Below are 23185 nucleotides of genomic sequence, written 5' to 3'. Positions count from 1 at the left end.
GCAAAACAATCCTTTTAGCCCCAAAAATGTGCCCAACTTTGCGTCTAGTTTAGAGGTAGTACAATTTGGAAACACAGCAGGGGGTATATTATTTGAGCTCAAGAGATCTTCAACCCAATGGTCATATGTCGAGGGGTACAATCTATGGTTAAAATCACCCATTACAATTATCATATAATTTTCAAACTTTTCACACAATGTATTTAGGTCATTTTCAAAATGTCTCATTTCTATCTCATATTCTTCAATTGATCCCCATTGAATGTAAACATTTATAATTATCATATGATCATACGCCCCTACCGAGCTCAGCAGGGATACATCAATGAACAATAACCATTTACAAGTCGTATTTACAATCATAGCCCTTTTTGCTATCTTGGTCGAGACAAGAGTCATAATGCCCCCAGCTGGACGACCAAACCTTTTCCTTCTTGCTGGCCTATGTAGTTGTACAAAGCCTTCAAATACGGGGGTATTGTCGCATAGCCAAGTTTCCTGCAAACCTACTATTTCAGCACTTCGGGCTAGGGTTTTTATACTTTCTACTTTTGCCTCCCCTCCTAGCCCATTTAAATTCCAAGATAACAGGTTCATGCTATGCGACACCCCTCCTCCCTAATCGACATCACTGGTTCGGTCATCAACGGAATTGTGCCCATATTGGGCACCTGACCAGCTATCATTAAAAGACCAATCACCCCACGGTTTACCTGCCTCATGGTTCTCAACTACCATTCTCATATTTTCACCTACCCTTCCCTTGCCTAGAATTAGACTTATCTGTCTTCTTCCCAGGCCTGAGTGACAAGCTAGAAAGGCTCTGTCCTGCTGGTTCCTCACCTCTAATTCACTAGTTGGTACCAACCTTATCCCTACCTTTGCTATCTCATTTTCCGCCCTCACAATTGCTGTTTTTACCAGACTTGAGTACAATAGTACCGTAGTAAGTTCTCTCCCATCATTATTATTACAAAAACCTACTTGTTTTATATTCTTTGATCCCAACCCCCTCAGAGTAGGGCATTTAGAGAAGGAAGATACAAGTTGGGAACGGTTTAGGGGTGTAACCTTCCAGCCTTTTTTTCTCCCTTCCTCTATTTTGACAGGTTCAAAATATAGCCACAGATTATCCACGTCCTTTATAGGAATAATACCGGACTGTTTCCCCTCCTTCCCATTCCCTTCCTCTTTTTACTGAAGCCTCTCCCCTATCTGCTATTCTATTCATATTCATTTGCCCGTGTGGTAATTTCCATGAATTAATCACCTTGACCTCTCCTTTATTTATTGGTGCTAGTTTTATTTGCTCCTTTCTTTTAGCTGTTGCTACCTCCCCCACCCTTGTACTATTTTTGGGGATCCTCATTGACCTCCTATTTCCCACTAGAATTCTCTCTTCTTGGGGGGATACTGATTCTTTACTCCCTTTCTTCACAGTATCTGAGGTTCCTTCCAGCCTTTTTCCCACTGCCCTTGACTTCTTTTTTAAGCGTGCTGATCTTTTCTTTACTCTTCGTACATTATATCGCCTATAACACAATAGGTCCTTCCATCTATTTACCAGCATCGGGCATCTTGATATATAGACTTCCTGATGGTCAATCAACTGCTCACAAACCCTCTCCTCTACCTGCTGTGGGGAGTCCTGGGTCTGAGCCGGTCTCACTATCGTAGGCATCAGCCCCCTGATTCCTTGCAATTCCCCTACAATCTTCTGAAATTGGGTTTCATGGGTTTTTAATATACTATTGTTTAACATCACCACTTCCAAAAACCCTTGCAAGGTTTTTTATAGCATTATCATTATATCTAGCATTGATGCTGAAGCAGTCGCAGATATGTCTATACCCAAGGTATTGTTAGGTGCCGAATTTTCTATAAATATTGCTCCTTGAGTTTCATGTTGCTCCGTGCTCTTTACGGTCATGGACATTCTAAACTGCTCCGGGTCACTTCTCTGTTCTCTTCTTGAGTTGGTTACGTTCATCTCTTGACAGGTCATATCAATGCCGCCTGTCAGGGAGAAGATCCGGGGTGAGGAGGACAGTCTTGGTTCCGGGGTGACCTCAATAGGGCTTTGATTCAGTTGGTTACTAAAGGGTACATCTGAGCTGATTACACAGTCCTCCTGATCCATTTGTTCAAGCGATAGCTCTTTGTTCAGGTCTTTATTCAATCCCGGGGTTTTCACTGGAGTTTGCAGTTTTTTAAAGTGTTTTCCTACAAAGTCTTTGATTGATTTGGATACTTGTGCGCCTCCCTTTAGTCCACCTTGGGTGCCTTTACTCGTGTCTTTATTTCTTTTAGAAGACCTTTTTGTCACGCCTTTAGGTGATTCCATACTCTCTCCCCGGGACTTGTTTTCAGGCACAATTTTCTTAGTAGTACTATCCGGCTCTTTCTGACCTTTAAGGTTTTTAAGCTTTTTTGGTGCCATCATACCATGTCTTTAGCTTCCAACTTTGGGTAGAAATGCTTGTTTACTTAGCCTGTATTGTATCTAGTTCCCTTTTCACCGGGGTAAATTACTACCGTCTGTTTGCTCCAACCCCACCCTACTTGTAAGCCTAATTGGGGTAACTAATTTTTATTTCTCATAAAATAGTACCAGGTTTTGGTTAGGATTTTTAAGATAGATTAGTTACTTCCAAAAATGACACAATTATAGGTTCACTTACCTCTGCTTTGCGGGGACAGACTGAACTGACCGGTATTGTTCAATCCGCTTTCAATACTTCCATTTCCACGTTTGTCAGTTAGTGATAACACCTGTGCCAAAGAATTCCTTCAACTGTCTTAGGCACAGGCTATCTCAGGCACGAGTCTTTAAACTTGCCTCCCGCGCTGCATGCCTGCTAAATCACAGGCTTTCACCTCCAGCCTTGTTGCCTGTCATACAGGGACCAATAGCTCGGTGCTCGATACCATACTCGGCACCGTACTCTTTGTGGCAGCCTGGGGGGGTCTCTGCCTCTGCCTCTGCCTGCCGCCACGCCTTCCTCCTCGTGCTTCGCTCCTTGCTCCGACTGCCCAGGAAGCGCGCGTGCACGCGAACGCGGTCGGAAAGGGCAGCGTCAACCTACGTCCGCGTTCTCTGCTTTGCTTCTCCTGTTACTCCTCTGGGTTGCGGTCAGCAGCTCGGTCCTCCGTCGCACAGCAGAGAAAAAAAGAGTGGCTCACAGGGTCGACTGCTGTTCACAAATTTAGTGGAATCAAGGCAGAAGTACCATCTTCAGCCTACCTCATGCTAAAATTGTCTACGATGGACAGTATGACACACTCAATAACATGCAGTACCCCAAAACCAGGTTGAATGTGATCAAGGAACACATTAGATGCAGGCTAAGAAGATTGTTGAAGATCAGCATGTTTCTCGAAGAGATTAGAAGAGAGAGGCATTAGAAAAGTAGATATGTCAGAGGCATTAGTTGAATGATTTTTAATGGAATCGCCAGAGTATGGTGATATGAACAGCAGTTATTAGAGAGGCATTGAATGCATAAATCAGTAGGAATAGGGCTGATCTGATCAGCTGCAATGCTTACAATGAGAGTGGGTAAAGCGTAGGCTGATACCTTGACTGAAAAGAAGTAAGAACATTAATGGTAGAGTTGGGTGTGAGAGAAGCAAATTTGGAAAATGTGCAGTTAGAAGAATATCCCGGATTAAACCAGATAGAGGCAGGGGAAGCAGAGGGAATAGGACATAACAGGAGATCCTGGGAACTTGGATTCACCTTCAACTTGTTACATATTAAAATGATGGGGAAAGTAGTGCAAATACAATCAATTTTTAATTAAAAAAATTCAGAAAGCCGAGATTATTGGAAAAATCATAAAGTTATCCAATTCAAGATGAGTGTGGAACACACAATAATGCACATTTATTGATCAGAAATCGAAAGATATTTAGCCCCCCAAATGAGGGGCAGCAGAAAGAGGAGGTCTGGAAGGGCACGGAGCTGCACCCTAACACCAACGCCGGGTCCCAGCCACCCCCCTCCCCAGCGCCTTTTCAGTCTGCTCTATTAATACAGCGGCAGGGCAGTACATGGGTTGGCTCTGGCAAGGGGGGATCAGCAGTCACCGGAGCGTCTCCCCGCAATCACCAGCAGAAGGTCACCGCTACTTTGCCAAGAGCCTGCTGCCAGGTGCTGCAGCGGTCTGGGCACCATCAACGCTGCCAGTGCCATCCTGAGATGTAAAGGGCGGCAGGGGAGCCCCAGCAGAGGAAACGCGGCCAGCGGCGTAACTCCATGCAGCACCCGCCGGGCGACTGTGAGCCCATGTATGCTCATGACCCGGACTCGTACATCCACATAGCCTGGAGACTGGGAGCTGTCCTGGCAAAACATTCACCCCCAGTCACAGATCTGTGACTGGGGATGAATGTTTTACCATTGTGCAACATTCCGTCCATCATCTTGTGTGTTTTGCTGTTCACCCTATGTGGGAAGGGTATGCCCAGACGTGGGTCCCGTGCTCGCTAAGCCACTGGAGTCAAGCTATCCTGGCTGAAGATGGCTGATAGCCAGAAACTGGTCCTAGGATGCTTGATTCTGGTCCAGGGAAGAAATGGCTTGGCAGTTCGGGCTGGACTGTTCCCATGAGGCACAGGGTCAAGACTGATTTGCATATGGCCATGTCTGAACTGGGGTGGCTTGGTGAGCAAAATAACGATGGATTAAAACCAGATCTGTGACTGGGGGTGAATGTTTTACCATTGTGCAACATTCCGTCCATCATCTTGTGTGTTTTGCTGTTCACCCTATGTGGGAAGGGTATGCCCAGACGTGGGTCCCGTGCTCGCTAAGCCACTGGAGTCAAGCTATCCTGGCTGAAGACGGCTGATAGCCAGAAACCGGTCCTAGGATGCTTGATTCTGGTCCAGGGAAGACATGGCTTGGCAGTTCGGGCTGGACTGTTCCCATGAGGCACAGGGTCAAGACTGATTTGCATATGGCCATGTCTGAACTGGGGTGGCTTGGTGAGCAAAATAACGATGGATTAAACCCAGATCTGCGACTGGGGGTGAATATTTTGCCATTGTGGAACATTCCGTCCATCCTCTTGTGTGTTTTGCTATACCTACAACAGACCAGGATGTGCCTCCATCTTAGAGTATATCTTGGTGGACACAAAATCTTGGCACAGGGTAATAGATGTTAAGATTGTGCCTCAACACGATAGTGACCATAATGCCCTGATTATTGAGACAGTTCCACCACGTCCCGAGAGCGTACCTGAAGTCCAATCTCTATCCCCTCCTAGGATAATTCTGACTAGTTGCAGGAGGAGTGTTAGATGGGGTGTACGTTGCCAATCCCAGGAGAAGCTAGCTTCCCTGTATCAAACTGCCATCCCATTTCTCCAGGCGGCAAATCAACTTAGCGGAACTCCTGATCCTCCTTGCATCTTCCCAGAAATTGCTGAAAACCACCAAGGTCTAATATCTGCCATGGCAAATATATTTTTCCCTATTAAAAGAACAAGAGAGCAGGGACTCTCCGGGCACCCTTGGTACAGTGATGACTGTCGTAAGGCCAAGCAAGCACTTATCCTAGCCATTTAATCCAGCTACAGGTCATCGATAAAAGATAATAGGACAGCTTATAAAAACATCATTAAATTGGCAAAAAGAAGTTGGGAAGGCGACAAGTGGGAGAGGCTGAGAAGTGCGCTGAGCACGCAGGACATGAGGACCTTCTGGAGTTTAGTAAACACTGGCTGCTCAGAGGGTAAAAGGGCAATAGAGCCAAACATAGGGGCAGAAGTCTGGAAGGTTAATTTGAGTCCCTATATTTAAGGGCAGAGGGTGACTTTGGGCTAGCCACAAATGAGTGCCCCCGTTCTCAGTTAACCTGCTATGACGTTCCCATAATTACTTTGAAAGAGATAATGGACGTCCAAACAGGGTAACTCTATCTAAGGCTCAGGGCTTAGATAAGATCCCTGGTGACCTTTTTCGTAATGAACCTATTGTCTGGGCCCCTTACCTATGGACTCTGTTTAATGCTATCCTGCAGGGAATGCAGATTCCTTCTACTTGGTTGGGGGCGGAAATCATACCGATTTATAAAAAGGACTCACCACTCCTACCTGCCAACTATCGCCCCATCAGCCTCATAGATGTCAGTCAGAAAATATATGCTCGAATGCTGCTGGGACGACTACAGAGTTGGAGGGAGTTGTATACTAATCTCAGTCCCTACCAGGCAGGTTTTAGAGCAAGAATGTTCACAATAGATCACATTTTTAGACAGCAACTTTTGTTTTGGAAGACAGTGTACCTGGAGGGAGGGAGCCTGTCTCTGATCTTTGTGGACCTTAAATCTGTATTTTATTTAGTACCCAGGGACAAATTGTGGACCATTTTATTAAATTTGGGGGGCCCTCCATATCTCTGCTAGCCGCTGAAACGGCTTCACGAACATAATTTTGCCCAATTTAGGTATAGAAAAAAATGGTGAGCTTACTGATCCCATACCTATAGACAGAGGGGTACGGCAAGGCTGTGTGCTGGCCCTACCCTCTTTTGTCTTTTTATTATTGGTCTAGTGGAGACCTTGATCACGGGGAGGGACATAGACGCACCCAGGCTGGCAGACCTCAAGGTTTCAGCCCTGATGGTTGCAGATGATACCCTCCTGCTATCCAGGTCCCCAATGGGAATACAGAGGGCCTTAGACACCTTTCATTCCGTCTGTAAAAATAGAGGGCTAGAGATCAATCCACAGAAAACCAAATATATGGAATTCAATGCAGGTAATAGCACACGACCAAATCCCCAGTTAGCATGAAAACCATTTGAGAGAGTGACTGTTTCTAAATACCTGGGTACAACACTCATCGAAAAAATAGACTGGGGTGTTCAAATAAAGAAAGCAAGTCTAAAGCTAGCACAGACAACAGGGGGGTTAGCTAAGATGCTCAGGAAGTGCACCCTTAAGATAGTTGGACCGGTGATGGAAATCTATAAAACCCAAGCCAGAGGCGCAGTACTGTACGGGGCAGAAATCTGGGGCCACCGGTCACCTGACTCCTTATCTAAAATTGAGAATTCATTTGTCAGGTAGCTTCTGGGTCTTCCCATAAGTACACCACTTATTCCACTTAGAATGGATCTTGGGGTTAGACCAATTGCAGCGGACATTGCCTTTAGACCCCTCCTATTCTGGCGATGCCTATGGAACACTCCAGAATTAGCTGCGTGCAGGGAAGAGCCGACGGAAGTGATTTGCTCACAGGGAGTGAGTAAAATCCCATGGCCGTCTTACGTTAAAAACTCCCTAGATGCAATGGGATTGGGTGTCCTGTGGGCTAGTGCTAAAAAAAGCTGTCAGACAATATCTAGGAAGGCCTTGACAGAGAGTTTCAGGGAGTACAAACTCACCCAATTACAAAGGACCTCTGTGACAGGTGCCCTGACTGCAGCATTCTTAGAGATAAAATATCAATACAAGATGGAACCCGTACTCTATGATATTCAGCCAGCTCTTGCCAAAAAGCTCTATTTACAGTTTAAATATGGGGTACTTTCACTACGTGCTTTTACAAATAACTGGGGAGGTACATCAACACAGGGATGCCCGGCATGCCATAATACACCAAAGATGGATCAGCATGTATTATTTTTCTGTCCGGCATATAAGAAGGCGAGACACCAATGGTTACTGCAGTTATGTAGAAACCTCGGAATAAACCATTGCGCTCAGGCTTTTAGGATACTAAAATACGACATAAGTATGCCTATTGCATATTCAGTTTCTCAATACTTATTTTCCATGTGGTGCGCACGTCGAGCCATTTTAAAGTTAATGCCTACCTGATTTGATCATTTTATTCGATTATTGTGATTGGTCTCTTTTTTATACTATTCTATAATATTCTTTTCTATGGTGTAGGTGTGCATTTTGTACCTTTATTCTATTTTCAATTTCTATTTTTACAGGCTTTTTATAAATAATATTGTAACGCACATGCACTTTACCATGCTATTTGTATCTCGAATAATGAAAGTCATTTTGGGATATTTGAAAGAATGAATTGTATTTTATTTTTTATCTGTGCTTTTATGGCCATAACGGCCGAAATAAAGAATTTCTGACTGGCTGACTTAATAAATTAAGCCAAAAATAGAAAATGTACAATTTTGAAACCAGACCTTCAACGCTTTTAACTCCCATGTATACAAACACACAATTAACAGGGTCTCACTTAAAAATTATAGTAATTGCTATATCTGGTGCATTACTTTGTTATGGACAGGGATTACCCTAATTATAACCCTTCCCTTTTTTTTTTTTATTGAGCAGATTCAAGGAATACAGTAGAGAATATGCAAAGACGGTTATACAAGCAACAATATTCATAAAGAGAAAGGAAAGAAAACGTTCTAAAATTCGAGATGTCAGGACATTCAACAGATTTTTAGACGAGTAAATAATAGAATCAACATATATTACATTCCGATTTCATTCCATTGACACAGTAACATGTTAGATGTTATAGAGCACTTTTAAGGGAACCAAGTGCTCTGAAGTAAAGTAAATAACTTTAAAAAAAAAGCACTTTTTAGGGACTACATATTAATTTTAAGCATATATTTAGTTCCTTTGCATCTCATACCAGTTGCCTATTGGTGTCCAAATTTGCTCGCCATATGACCTCGATTTTTTGCCTCTAGTTCTATAAATTGCTATTTCCTGTTTGTATATTGCTGGTAATCTATTTAGCCATCCCTGAAAAGTTGGGGCTTCAGAATCTTTCCATCTTGTTGCAAGAATAATTCTATAGACAGCGGTGCCTATGTAAATAGCAGCGATTTCAGTGTTGCTATGGGCTAGGGAGTCATCATATCCTAGCATGAAAAGAGTTGTTGATGTTCTTATTTCGTGTCCAAAAATTTCTGCACAATAATTCGCAATGCTGTTTTTAATCTGTTCTAGTTTGGGGCATTCCGAGAACATATGGATGAGGTTGGCAGGTCCTAATGTACACCTGGGACATTGATCATGTGCCCTTTTACCCCAAGTGAACAGTTTAGACGGTGTAAAATATAAGTTATATATAGTTTTGTAAATTTGGGCCTTTAAGTTGGAGGCGAGTAAGACTTTAGAAGATAGTTGTAGGGTCATATCTATGTCAATGTTTGCATTGTTCAATTTGTTAACCCAACTTGTTTCAATATATTCAAGGTCGTCGGGGTGACTTCTTATGAATATATCATATATGTTGCTTATTCTGGTTGATTGTTTTCCTATAAGATCTAGGAGTGGTATGGGTTTTAGGTCTATGTTTGATATTATCTGTCTAAGGGTTGTGTAAATTTGTATACATTTTAAATAATCTGTAGAGGGAACTTGGAATTTAACATATAGTTCTTCAAATGTTGTTTTCCCTTCTCTGCCAAGGAAATCTCCAATAGTTATAAGGCCTAAATTCTCCCAGCGCTTGGTGGTGTTATCATTAAGATAGTGTGGTATTGCTGCGCTATACCATAATGGTGTATATTTGGTATATTTTGGAATTGTCAGCGCTTTGATGGTTCTATTCCAGGTTTTGAAGGCGTCTGTAATAGTTTTAAATTTTATCTTTTTAAAATAAGAAGGTTGTACTTGTCTTAGCAGCAGGCCCCTGGCTTTACTACCCAGCATTAGTTCATAGATTGATGGTATAAGCTGGTCTCGATCATTGTGATTATTGCGGCAAGGTGTAAGCAAGACAGTCATTTGTTGTAGAAGGGTTGCCCATAAATACTATGTTAGATTTGGAATTGCTAAACCACCTCTAGAGGATGGCAATGTTAGCTTAGAAAGTGCTCTTCTTATTTTCCCATAGTTCCATATAAACCTGGATATTACTAGCTCTAGTGTTTTCATTGCATCATTGCTAGCTAAGAGAGGAATTGCTCGAAACAAATATAAAATCTTAACATAATTTCCTCTACCGATTATAGAGAGATGAAGGTTATTTACTCTGAGTAAGTCTGCCTTAACTTTTTTAATTAGAGGGTCATAGTTTAATTGGTTAATTTTGCCAATTTTTGGTGAAATATTCACCCCTAGGTATTTTGCGTTGTTAACTCTATGTTGGCTAATAAAAGGCGTGTTTTCAGTGCATATAACCATGGTTTTATCTTGGTTTAGTGAGTAGCCTGAATATATCCCAAAGGATCGGGTGGTTTCCTCAATTTCGACTATGGCCTCTGTGGGGTTTGTTGTTACTACCGCCACGTCATCGGCATAGGCGAGCACTTTAGTACTGTATATACCTACTTTAATGGGTTTGATCGTCGGTGTTGTTATTAATTTGAGAATTAATGGGTTGATGTATAGTGCGAAAAGTAATGGAGAGCACGGACATCCTTGTCGTGTACCTCTCTGAATGTTGATATTTTCAGACTCACACCCACCGGCCATAACTCTTGCCTTGGGATCAACATAGAGGGCTTTAATAGATTTTATAAAGACCGGGCCGATGTTGTTAATAGCTAGTATTTCCCATAGGAACTGCCAAGAGACCCGGTCAAAGGCCTTCTCGGCATCTAATAAGATCATCGACATCTGGCCCCCCTCTACTCCCATGATATCAAAGAGGGAGATAACTCTACTCGTGTGATCTGTGGTACTCTTGCCAGGTATAAAACCATGTTGCCAGGGAGAGACCAGATGTTCGATGATCTTACTTAGGCGGTTGGCAAAAATCTTGGCATATGTTTTTGAATCCGAGTTAATCAGTGATATTGGCCGGTATGAGGTTGTTAGTTCTGGTGGTTTTTCTTTTTTTTTAAAGATGGCTATATTAGTTTGTTTCCATGATTCGGGGGGTTTACCATGCCATTGTATCCCTAGAAAGAGATCATGCAGGAACAGAATAATTAAGTTGCCAAGTATTTTATAGAGGTCTAGAGGAATTTTGTCTGGTCCCGCTGCTTTTCCTGCAGCTAATTCTGCTAAAGCTAGTTCTACCTCTGTTCTAGAAATTTCTTTATCAAGTTCTTTTTTTGTGTCTTCATCTATTGTTTTAGCCAGATTCGTCTCTCTAAGCCAGTTATCTAAAAATTCCTTGGTGTCAGCTGTTGTCCGCGTATCTTCATTATGGTATAATTTTTGATAATAATCATGAAAGCATGCGGCTATATCCTCTTGGGTGGTATGTTTCCTTCCCCCATATTCGATATTTTGAATAAAGTTGCGAGATTGTGTTTGCCGAGTTCTGAGGGCAAGATGTTTCCCTACATTCTCTCCTGTCTCGTAGGTTTTATTTTGATTTGCTTGGAGAATTTCAGCTGCTTTTTGTGTTAGGTCATTATTAATCTCGGCTTTGAGCACTAAGATCTTACGAAGAGTGCCCTCGGCATGAATCCCAAGATGTATCTGGTTAGCATGTAAATGTTCTAAGTTTATCAACTTGTTTATTAATTGTGTGTATATTTTTACCCGCTCTTTCTTACGACTAGCTACAAAAGTAGCAGTCTCACCCCTTAATGCTGCCTTGTAGCTGTCCCATACATTCATCCTCGATGCACTATATTAGTTGATATAAAAAAATTCTTTAGTCCATTGTCTAATATGTGTTATGTATTCCTGATTAACGAGAATTTTGCGATCAAATGTCCACTGAGAATAGACTATCTTATATCTGGGGGCCTCAAATGTTATACAGAGTGCATTATGATCTGATATCGTCTTGGGGGCTTTAGAGATAACAGCATTCAGGGCAATGTCTATGGTCGTAAATATGTAGTCTATACGTACATATTTTCTGTGAGGATATGAAAAGTATGTATATCCAGGGTCTGTTTTGTTTTTTAGGGACCATATGTCTCGCAGGTTATGACTAACAATCATGTCTTGTACTGCCCTGAATACTTTCGGCTTACGTCCTACGTATGTATATTGGTTTTGATTGTCCTGTATTCGGCCCATTGTTAGATTAAAGTCCCCACATAAAATTAAAGTACCTGCCCATGATGCTAATTCTAATTCTAACTCAGTGAACAGAGTAGGATCATCTAGGTTTGGACCATAGATAGAGCAGATGGTAATACCTATCTTGAGTTGGACAATGGCCCATCTACCATGGGGGTCAGCTTTTTTGCGTGTTGGTTTGCCCAGTTTTGGTCTTGCAAAGATTATGACTCCCCTGGTTTTAGAGGTTTGTGTAGTTGAAACCAAGAGGTTAAACCCGGGAATTTTTATTTGATTTATTTCTCCTATCGGGATATGGGTTTCCTGTAGACAAATAATATCCCATGAGCTTTGAAATATTAGTTGATTGAGTTGAGCCCTCTTCCCTCTGTCATTAAGTCCTGCAACATTCCAGCATCCTAGCTTTAGCTTCCCCATATTATTGTTTTATATATTGAACGATATTCATGAATCATACATTGTTTTTTGCTGTTAACCAATATGACTTTAGTATCCTATAATCTGCTCATTTTACAGTGCATTTTTCCCTCCTTTCCCTCCTTTCCCTACCGCATGCCCGCCCAACGCCCTCCCCTGTCCCCACCCCCCTTAGACCCCCCAAACCCCCAAAAAAGGAAACAAGACTCCACAAGAGTCTGTAGTGATGGGTTAGCATCGCCTGACCAGCACTAGCGAAACATGCAATCCCAAAAAAAAAAGCAAAAAGAAGAGAGAGAAAAAGAGAGGCCACAAAGGGGGAAAAAAAAAGGGAGGAGAAGCGATGCCATAACACAGAAGATAAGGATAGGGTATTCAGTAAAGGGATGATTACTCTTATGGCTAGAATATCTCCATAGTTCTTCTGTCAATACAATTTTATACCCCAATTCGTCTGTGCCTTCCTGGCTTACTCAAAAACCCAAAAGTTCCAGAAAAGAATCTAGAGATTCTCAGTGATACAGACTAATAAGGCTGCCTTTAAATTTATTTTAAACTCTCAAGGTATTCTTTGGCCTTGATCTCTGATGTGAAAAACTTTGTTTGCCCGCCATATATTACTTTTAGTTTAGCTGGATTGTTCAAATATACCACTGCTTTCTTTTCTTGAAAAGGCTTGATTAGCTGTCTGAGTCGCCACCTCCTTTCCACTGTAAAGTGGCAGAAGTCAGGGCGTACAAAATATGAAATAGAGTCCTTGCTGCGGTGTTTATCAGGTGTAACTTTGTCAGATATCGCTTGTCGAAGCGTAAAGTTCCCAAAATAGACTAGGATCGCTCGTGGGTATTTGCCTGCAGCTGCTGTAGTTTTTAAAGTTAGAGGCACTCTATGCGCTCGCTGTATCTCATAGCTCCAGTCCCAGCTGGCAAGTTCAGGGAGGGTGTCTCGTAGTAGCTGTATAATAAAGGTTCGGCAGTCCTCTCCTTCTGATTTTTCTGGTACGCCAAGAACGCGTAAGTTATTTCTGCGCAGCCTGTTTTCATAATCTTCCAGTTTCCATCTAATATCCTGGAGCTCAGCTTCATGTGCTTCTACTCGCTCATTTGTCGTAGCTGCTTCAGTTTCATTCAACACGATCCGATCTTCTATGTCATTCAGTCTTTCTGTAAATGCACCCATAGTTTTTGAGAGCTTGCGGACTACACCTTGAACCTTCTGCAGTGCTACTCGTGCCTTGCGCCCATCTTTTGATGTCTCTTCACGGTGGGATGCAATGGCTTGTAATACTGTTTCCATAACTTGTGTTAGTGTAGCACCAGACGGATCAGTTTGTTCACTAGTTAGGACTTGATTTGAGGATGAGGCTTGAGACGTTGCAGTAGGATTCTGATTCTGATTCTGGTTTGAAGTCAAATTGGTCGGGGTGTAATCCCATGCCAATTCATTTGCTCCATGGTGTGCTCCCCTCTTCTTTTTAAGTATAGTCTTCCTTCTATCCCGTGATTCTTTTGGGGGATTCAGGTCTGATTCTGAACTTATATTCGACTCAAAGTTGTCCTCTGCTTCGTCGATCTCATCCTGTGTATCATCTGACCAATTGATATCCTCCGAAAATTAATAGAAGTCTGTGATGTCTTTATCCTCTTCCGCTACCTCAGCAGGATCAATCAAGCGATTGCCTGTCGCGCTATCAGCTGTTTTGGCCTCTTCACTCATGCTTAGATCTAGAGTTTCCTTCCCCACAATAGTTAATTGCGTTAGCTCAGCACCTTGTTGTATCTCTGCATTTAGATCAGTATTTAAAATCCTATTGGTGCCTTGTGATAACAAGGGGGAAGTACTTATAGGCGTCCCATTATTCTGCTCAGGCTTATTATTGTCATTATTATCGCCCCCGTAAGTAGGGACATTAACAGTCCCAGCAGACCCAGTGGAAGTATTTAAGGGAGTTTGTGCCTGGATTTCTGGGGGGTCTATAGTCGCCCTGATGTTTGAAGCAGTATTGCTATCACCCCCTTGAGAAACACCATTAATAGCGTAAGATGCAGAGTGTACTGTTTGGCTTACCGCAGTGATTGTAGTACCAGGTCCCTCAATATTGAAAGCAGCATCTTGCCTCTCAGTATGTTCCGGTATAGTCATGTCGTGGGTGTGTTCTGTAGTAAGCACAGACTCTGAAGGTTCACCCGTAAGAATCACAGCCTCCACATCAATCACCGCTGGTGTGTCAATTACTTCAAAAGCAGGCTCAGTAGCGGCAACAGTAGCGGAAACAGAGATCCCTTTTGCTATATCCTGCTGTGCCGGCTTGTTCTGAACTTTCTGACTGGCAGCGGCACGCTGCATCATCGAGATCACCGTGGGGGCAGAGGCAGGGGACGGTGCGGCGTATGATTTACTAACAACCGCACCTCTTCGAGCCGGCGTCTTGTCAATAGACCCCCCGGCAGGACTTCCATCCAGTTCGCCACGGGCAGCACCCCGCCTGCTAGCTGCTTCTTGATCCCGGAGGGCTTGCCGCGCCGCTCTTGTTTTTGCCGCTGCAAAGGCAGCAGCTGCCGCGTTCTTCGGTGCCATCGTATCTAGAGAAGCGGCATGCTCCGTGTTGCTTCTTTGTTGCAGCCGCCGAGGGAGAGGTTGATCACCTGGAGAGGGGCGGTTACCGGTCAGCAACCGTATCACCGTGTAGCCGATAATTGAGGCAAGTACTGAGAGCGGCGTTCTCGAGACCACGCCGTTGCATTCAGAGGTTATAGTTACTGACTCAGCGCACTGCATACTTCTGGTTCAATACAGCAATTTAATATTCAATATTCTGCTCGTAGCGTTTTTCTCATGATTTCTTTAGAAGAGAAGAGACTTTAAGGCTATTTTTAGCAGCATGCTTCGCTATGTCGGTCAGGAGCTGCTATCGGCGTCTAGCCTGACGCCGCCATCTTGCCCCCCACCTTCCCTTTGTGCATATTCTCTTCAGTCTAGATTTTGTTATACTGCCCCAAACATACATGTGCTATCATATGGACATGTTGGCATGCTTTTTCTCTGTCTATGAAATATATGATTTCTTTGCCAAGGTTTTCTAATTATTAGTTCATATTGATTATTCTCTTTCCTATATACAAATTTGGCACATTACTTGGTTGTAGACATGGATCCCTGATTCTATCCCTTCCCATTGTCTGACTCCACTTCTGGCTGCATTTTGTTGTACTGTTCCCTTTCATTATATGGAAATAATGATAGGCTATTTCTCGATTTGTGAATTAACTGATTGCTTTGCTAAGGAGGATTCCTATTTATTGGTTCATATTGCATGTTCTCTTTCCTACATATTTTTATTTCTTATTTAAATAAATATGATAACTCAATACAAAAAGAACTGCCAATTCAAACAATGAATTGTAGACTATGAAATAGAGAGCTAACCATATTTTCAAAATATTCTTGTTGACAGAACCCACAAAAATCCTAAAGAGACAGAGGGATCACTTGCTATGCTGGCTCAAGTAGTGTCAGTGGAGTGTATAGCTCAGGGGTCTCCAACCTTTTGTGTAGTGAGAGCTACTTCTGGTCAGTGAAAATCGTCGTGAGCTCCTAAACCCCAGCAACTCGTGCATTTTTCTGAGAAACCCACCATGCCCAGTTTCATTGACTTTTAAGCCTAATTTCTTCAGAGCCCATACTGTGGAAACACTGAAAGGAATGACTTTGGATTTGTGTTGTCAAGACGCTTCAAGACCTTGCAATTAATAGCTTGAAAATCAAAACCTTTCAATTAATAGCTGTCACTGAAATAATCATTGTAATGGAGCTCAATTAGCAAACATACAGGAAAAGCAATCTTACCTTCAACGTGGAACTGTATGATGTCCTCTAATACTGTGTAATATGGTAGCCTGGCGGGGGCAGTTGCGAAGAAGTCATTATGGATCACTGACATAATATCGACGACACAAATATCGAGATACACAAATATCGAGTCAAAAATATCGATTGACAAAATATCGACTCCCTATCTTCAAACAGGTAAGTACCAAAATATCGACTACAAAATATCGACTTACAAAAATATAGACTGTCAAAATATCGAATTTTTTAAATGTCTTAAAATTAAGTTAAAACTAATATAGTAATAAATATATTTAATATAAACTTAGAAATAATTAATAAAAAAATGTAATTTTAATAAATAATTTATATAATTAAAAAAATTATATCACCAAAAATTACACATATATATATATATAAACATATTATTAAATAAACATATATAACATTTTAGAAAATGTTTAAAATTTATTGTTACAACTATAGTGAGTTCAACATTAGCAAAAGTGTTGGATAGCGTAGAGGTAAAATTTACTACTCCCACTCCAGTGGGTGCAACAGTAGGGAAAGCGCTGGATAGCGTAGAGGTTAAAATTACTATTCCCACTCCAGGGATGTATGACGTTACAACGCCTACCATTACAACAAAACTTTTATAACGCAAAAACTTTTACAACGCATACATTTACAACTCAAGATTTTACAACGCATATACCTTTACAACGCATACCATTACAACGTAAGTATTGGTAAGTATATAATAATTTTTTGAATATAAATTAATAAAAAATATTATAATATAATTTAATATAATTTAATTTTATTAAATAAATTTAATTTAAATATAATTTTACTTTATTTTTACAAAGTACCCCTGTACCCCAAAAACCCAAAACTGACCCTGAACCCTAAAAATACCCCTTTACCCATAAACTGAAAACTGACCCTGAACCCTAAAAATACCCCTTTACCCGAAAACTGACCCCGAACCCTAAAAATACCCCCTTACCCCAAAAACTGAAAACTGACCCTGAACCCTAAAAATACCCCTTTACCCAAAAACTGAAAACTGACCCTGAACCCTAAAAATACCCCTTTACCCCCAAAACTGAAAACTGACCCTGAACCCTAAAAATACCCCTTTACCCCAAAAACTGAAAACTGACCCTGAACCCTAAAAATACCCCTTTACCCCAAAAACTGAAAACTGACCCTGAACCCTAAAAATACCCCTTTACCCAAAAACTGAAAACTGACCCTGAACCCTAAAAATACCCTTTTACCCCAAAAACTGAAAACTGACCCTGAACCCTAAAAATACCCCTTTACCCAAAAACTGAAAACTGACCCTGAACCCTAAAAATACCCCTTTACCCAAAAACTGAAAACTGACCCTGAACCCTAAAAATACCCCTTTACCCAAAAACTGAAAACTGACCCTGAACCCTAAAAATACCCCTTTACCTAAAAACTGAAAACTGACCCTGATCCCTAAAAATACCCCTTTACCCCAAAAACTGAAAACTGACCCTGAACACTAAAAATACCCCTTTACCCCAAAAACTGAAAACTGACCCTGAACCCTAAAAATACCCCTTTACCCAAAAACTGAAAACTGACCCTGAACCCTAAAATTAAAATATTTATCAATTAATCAATTATAATTAATTACCAATTATATTTTAATTAATTACCAATTAATAATTAATTAACAATTAATTCTAAATAAATATCAATAAATAAATTAACATATTTAATTAATTATAATTAAATTACTTCCCACCCTATTCCCCTATAAACCCACAACCCACTACAGAAAATAAATTACTAAAATTAAAATATTTATCAATTAATCAATTATAATTAATTACCAATTATATTATGATTAATTACCAATTAATAATTAATTAACAATTAATTCTAAATAAATATCAATAAATAAATTAACATATTTAATTAATTATAATTAAATTACTTCCCACCCTATTCCCCTATAAACCCACAACCCGCTACAGAAAATAAATTACTAAAATTAAAATATTTATCAATTAATCAATTATAATTAATCACCAATTATATTTTAATTAATTACCAATTAATAATTAATTAACAATTAATTCTAAATAAATATCAATAAATAAATTAACATATTTAATTAATTATAATTAAATTACTTCCCACCCTATTCCCCTATAAACCCACAACCCGCTACAGACTTATATTACACAAAAAATAAAAATTATTATTAACTTACCTTAAATTCGATATTTTTGTTGTCTATATTATGTCTAGTCGATATTATGTCCATTCTATATTTTTGATTCGATATTATGTCCATTCTATTCGATATTAATTTTCTCTAGTCGATATTTTTGTTGTCTATATTATGTCTAGTCGATATTATGTCCATTCTATATTTTTTACTCGATATTCTGTCCAGTCGAAATAAAAGACTCGATATTATGACTGTACACCGTCATTATAGTAGTGAAGTAGTCATAGTGTGTGGCAGTCAGCCGGTGCAAAGCTTTGCTGAATCACAATTGCAGGTAGATTCTTCTACTGTAGCTTTGACAAGATTGTTGTGTTTTTCAATTGCCAGATGAGCTGAACTTCAGCTTTGTTTTGGAAAGTACCGATTTTGTCCTCCACTCCGAATTCTTCTGAAGGTTCCGTCTTGACTTTAAGGTTTTTATGGCACCAGTCATGTTTGCAGTTGTATTCTCATTGCTCTCTTGACTTTTTAGGAGTGTCAGTAAACCAGGACTGCAGTACACATTGCTTTTTTCTTGTTCCATTAAAAAAAATTGAAAAATGCTGAAAATTCTTCTCTATAGCTATCTTTTTTTCTTGAAGTCAATAAACTGGGCCTCCAGAAAACACTGCTTTGTTCTTTTCTTGTGCAGCAAATAAACATTTGGAAAGGTGCTGAAGATTCTTCTCTCCAACTACTTTTTTCTTGGCGTCTGAAACCCAGGCCTGCAGTACACATTGCTTTGTTCTTGTTCAACTGTTACTAACAAAAGGACTTTTGAAAGATGCTGAAGAGTCTTCTCTATAGCTTTCTTTTTCCTTCATGTCAATAGACCAGGCCTCCAGTAAACACTGCTTTCTTCTTATCTTGTGCAGCAAATAAACATTTGGAAAGGTGCTGAAGATTCTTCTCTCCATCTACTTTTTCTTATGTTTGTAAAACAGGCCTGCAGTACACATTGCTTTGTTTTTGTTCAGCTAATAAAAAAACTTTATAGGTGGCTGAGGATTCTTCTCTGCAGCGACTTTAATCTTGGTGTTTGTAATGAAACAGATACCTAGATTTGGAATTTCACTAGGAGCTGTCACTGAACAAGTATTGATCGCAAATGCATACAAATTATTTCAGTGAGAGATTTGACACTGCATGGTGTCCACTTATCCCTTGTAATCTGGGGTGTAGCTTGAGAGGGCAACTACTATGGAGTCATTTAAATGTTCGTCAGTCAGACATGTGCGAAACTTAGATTTTATAAAGTTCATATTGGAAAATGCTGATTCACAAAGATAGGTAGAGCCAAACAGGGAAACAAGTTTCGGGATGTTCTTAAACTTTTCAGCATCCACAAGGCTCCAGAAATGAATGTCAGATTACCTTGATTTCAATTCAATGTCATTTTAAAGTGTGACAATCTCCATTTCCATTGTGGCAGAGCAATGGTTCAGAAGCACACACATTTTCTCTGAAATGTCACTCACATCCACTTCCATGAAGGGGTTTGAAGTGAACATCACACAGGGCATCAGTTGCTCAAATTCACTAAATCTGTCACTAAACTCTTGATTAAGCCTCATGAGGAGGTTACTATATTTTTCTATGTCCAGGAGCTCAGCCTCAACTATGTTTTTTGAAAGGATTTGGAGCACAGAGGGAAAGTGCTGCATCTTTCTTTTCTGGACAAGCTGAATGAAAAGGTTAAGTTTTGATTTTAATGTTTTCACAGAACTAATCATGTTGGTTATAGACTACTTTTTTGCCTTGCAACTCTTAGTTCAATACATTTAACTTTTCTGTCACACCTGTCAAAAAAGCTAAACCGTACAACCATTTAGTGTTTGATAATTGTGTGGTATCTTCATTTCTAGACTCCAAGAAAGCTTTGACTTCTAGCAATAGAGAAAGGAATCTTTGCAGTATTTTTCCCCTGCTAAGCCATCAGATTTGAGTATGCAGTAAAAGGTCACCATATTCGGCTGATAGTTCTTCAAGGAACAATTTGGTTCATCACATGTTCAAACCCCATTACCTTGGCACATATTGCCTGTTGGTGTATAATGCAATGGTAGTTCAATAACGGAGGGGAATCTGGATCTGCTTTACAATTGACAATAAAGCAAGAATGGTGCCCTATCATTGTGGGTGCACCATCATTTGTTATCGCCATTAATTTTTTCAATGGGACATTTTGTTTCACAAAATACATTTTCACCTCATTGTGGATGTCAGATCCTCTAGTTTTGGTTTTCAGAGACAATAGAGTTAAAAGAAAATCCTCTTTATCAGTGAAATCTTCAAAAACTATTCTAACGAACATTGCCAACTGTGCAATATCGCTTGCATCAACAGATTCATCACATTGAAGAGATAAATATTTGCATGTCTTTAAATCCTGCTGTAACTGCTCTATCATGTTGGCCGACAATGCAGATAGCCTTCTTGCCATAGTGTTTGACCCTAACTGCACATCTGAAATGGTAGACATAATTTCAGGGCTATTTTAAAGTATTTGAATAAGGACTCAGCCATTAGAAGCATTGCTTCCTTCACAATGGCCCCATCTGAAAATGTTGCTTTGTGCTTGATCAAGTGATGAGTAACTATGAAGGATGCTTCAGTTGCCACAGTGGCTTTCTTTATTGGCTTTGTAAAAAAAAGGTTGCTGTGTTTGCAATGCAGATTTCACTTTGTTGACTTTTTGTGACCTCAGGCTGCTTCCTTTAGGGAACTTCCTCTCCAAATGCATGTGCTTTGTTGAAAAATGCATCTCAAAATTGCCCTTTTTCCCACTGCAACTTTTGCTCCACAGATTAACCATACACAGTTGTCTTTAATTTGTGTAAATAAAAATGTGTTCTCCCACTCTTGATGGAAGTAGTGAGTCTTACTCTTTGCCATTTTGGAGGGACCTGGCTCTTCATACATGATTAGTTGTTAAGGCTGTAAGCATAAGTAAAAATGTTGATGAAGTCAACATCCAATCCATAACAGGCAAGAATACCATGTGGACACCTTTAATAATGTTGTATTGCAGACCATTGTGAATAGCAGCCATGCTGGTAAATTAAACAGAAGAGCTGGAAAGTGAGATAACTAATTCACCTTAGCTATGTTTAATTATGAACACATTTCATTCATTATGACCAAAGATAATTTTGGGCTTGTATGGACTTTAGTCGACTGTAAATAGGAAGAGGACTTACAATTGTACCACACCAAGCACCCAATTCACAAAGGTGAAGGTTTTGCAATTTCTTTTGGGTACTCCTAAATTTGTAGCAAACATTGGACTTTTTTTTAATTAGGACACACTTTCAAAACTACTCCAGATAATGATACTCCATGACAGCTGAACATTTTGTGACAAAGCCCTGTGACCTCAGGCTTATGGAGACTGGGATCACCCACATTTCAAACCAATATCTCACTCCTCATCATTCACCACCCTGCTATAGTGTGTCCAATAACATGATAACCAGATAATAAATAAAAGTAAGCGCACCTTGGTGTTCATTGGACAAGCCTTGGAAAAACTTTCCACATAGGATCACAAACCAAGGAAAACACTTTCAACCACACACCCTACATGCCACAGCTTGTTGTCCATGTAGGTAAGTGCTTCAGGGCCACAAACTGGGTTAGTATGCGCTAATAATACTGTGATACAATGCCTCCCCTTTCTTCATTATCACACATGACAGCACCTTGAAATGCGTAAGTTGAGTGTGCACTGTACAAAATCTGTGAGGCCACGCATAGCCACCCTGCATGGCCTTGAATGGCCTCATAGATATGGAGGCAAGGCAGCACAAATTGCTATGTTGCGTTACTCTGCCCCACGGGGGCGTTCTATGAGTGAAGCATGGGTGTTACCATGCATCCACCCATAGATTTTGGCGCATTCTCCGATTCACTATTAGTGGTGGACCTGGGAATGCATCAAAATGTTACGCCACTCCAGGTGAGAAATAACAAGGAGAAATTCCTTTATTGCTCCTCTTTTTCCCCTTTTTAAATGTGTGCTGCATTCTGCAGCACAAATAGAAAGAGGAAATGGCCTCAGAGGATTGTTTTTGTGCAAGAAGTTGCCCCTCCTGCGCAAAAACAATTCTGTCTGCAAAGCAGGCACCCTTGCACCACGGAACAGGGTGCCTGTGTTGGCACTAGGCAGCACTTTATATGCCGGTGCAAGGAAAGGCATATTGTTATCTTTCAAAACTGACCTTGTTTTGGAACATGCTGAGTCACACAAAGATGTTCAAGGGCATTACAAATGAATGTTGCTGCTTCATAAGAAGATGCTTCTGCACATCCCTGTTCCCTACTTTCAAGAAAACAACCTTTCAACGGTGTGGCCAGTGTGTCATGAGCCCTACTGCAAGGACAGTAATGAGCTTCCTGTCCCCTGTTTGAACTGTGAAATACGGCAATAATGAAGGTTCGGTTGGTCCCTCAGGCTCTCGGCCCCGGTGTCACTGTACCTGCTGCACCATAGGAAGCTATGCCCCTGTAACTTTTCCAACCCCCCACCTCACTCAGCAGGGCCATCCACTGTGAAAGGAGCAACGGCCTAGCCCTAAAACGAATCAGGACTTGACTAGGGCACTAAGCCATCAGGACATTCTCGAGCAGTCAGTCCACGTTTTGGTGCGACGGGTGAGTAGGGAGGGGGTCAAATTCTCAGTTAGGTCTCTCCAGTTTGGAAAGTTCTTGTTAATCATTTTGTCCACTCCACACTTGCATTGGGAAAGAAT

Source organism: Lissotriton helveticus, chromosome 9 (genome assembly GCF_964261635.1).
Source record: "Lissotriton helveticus chromosome 9, aLisHel1.1, whole genome shotgun sequence".
Taxonomy (NCBI): Eukaryota; Metazoa; Chordata; class Amphibia; order Caudata; family Salamandridae; genus Lissotriton; species Lissotriton helveticus.
The sequence above is the reverse complement of the archived record's forward strand: the minus strand, read 5'-3'. Positions refer to the sequence as shown.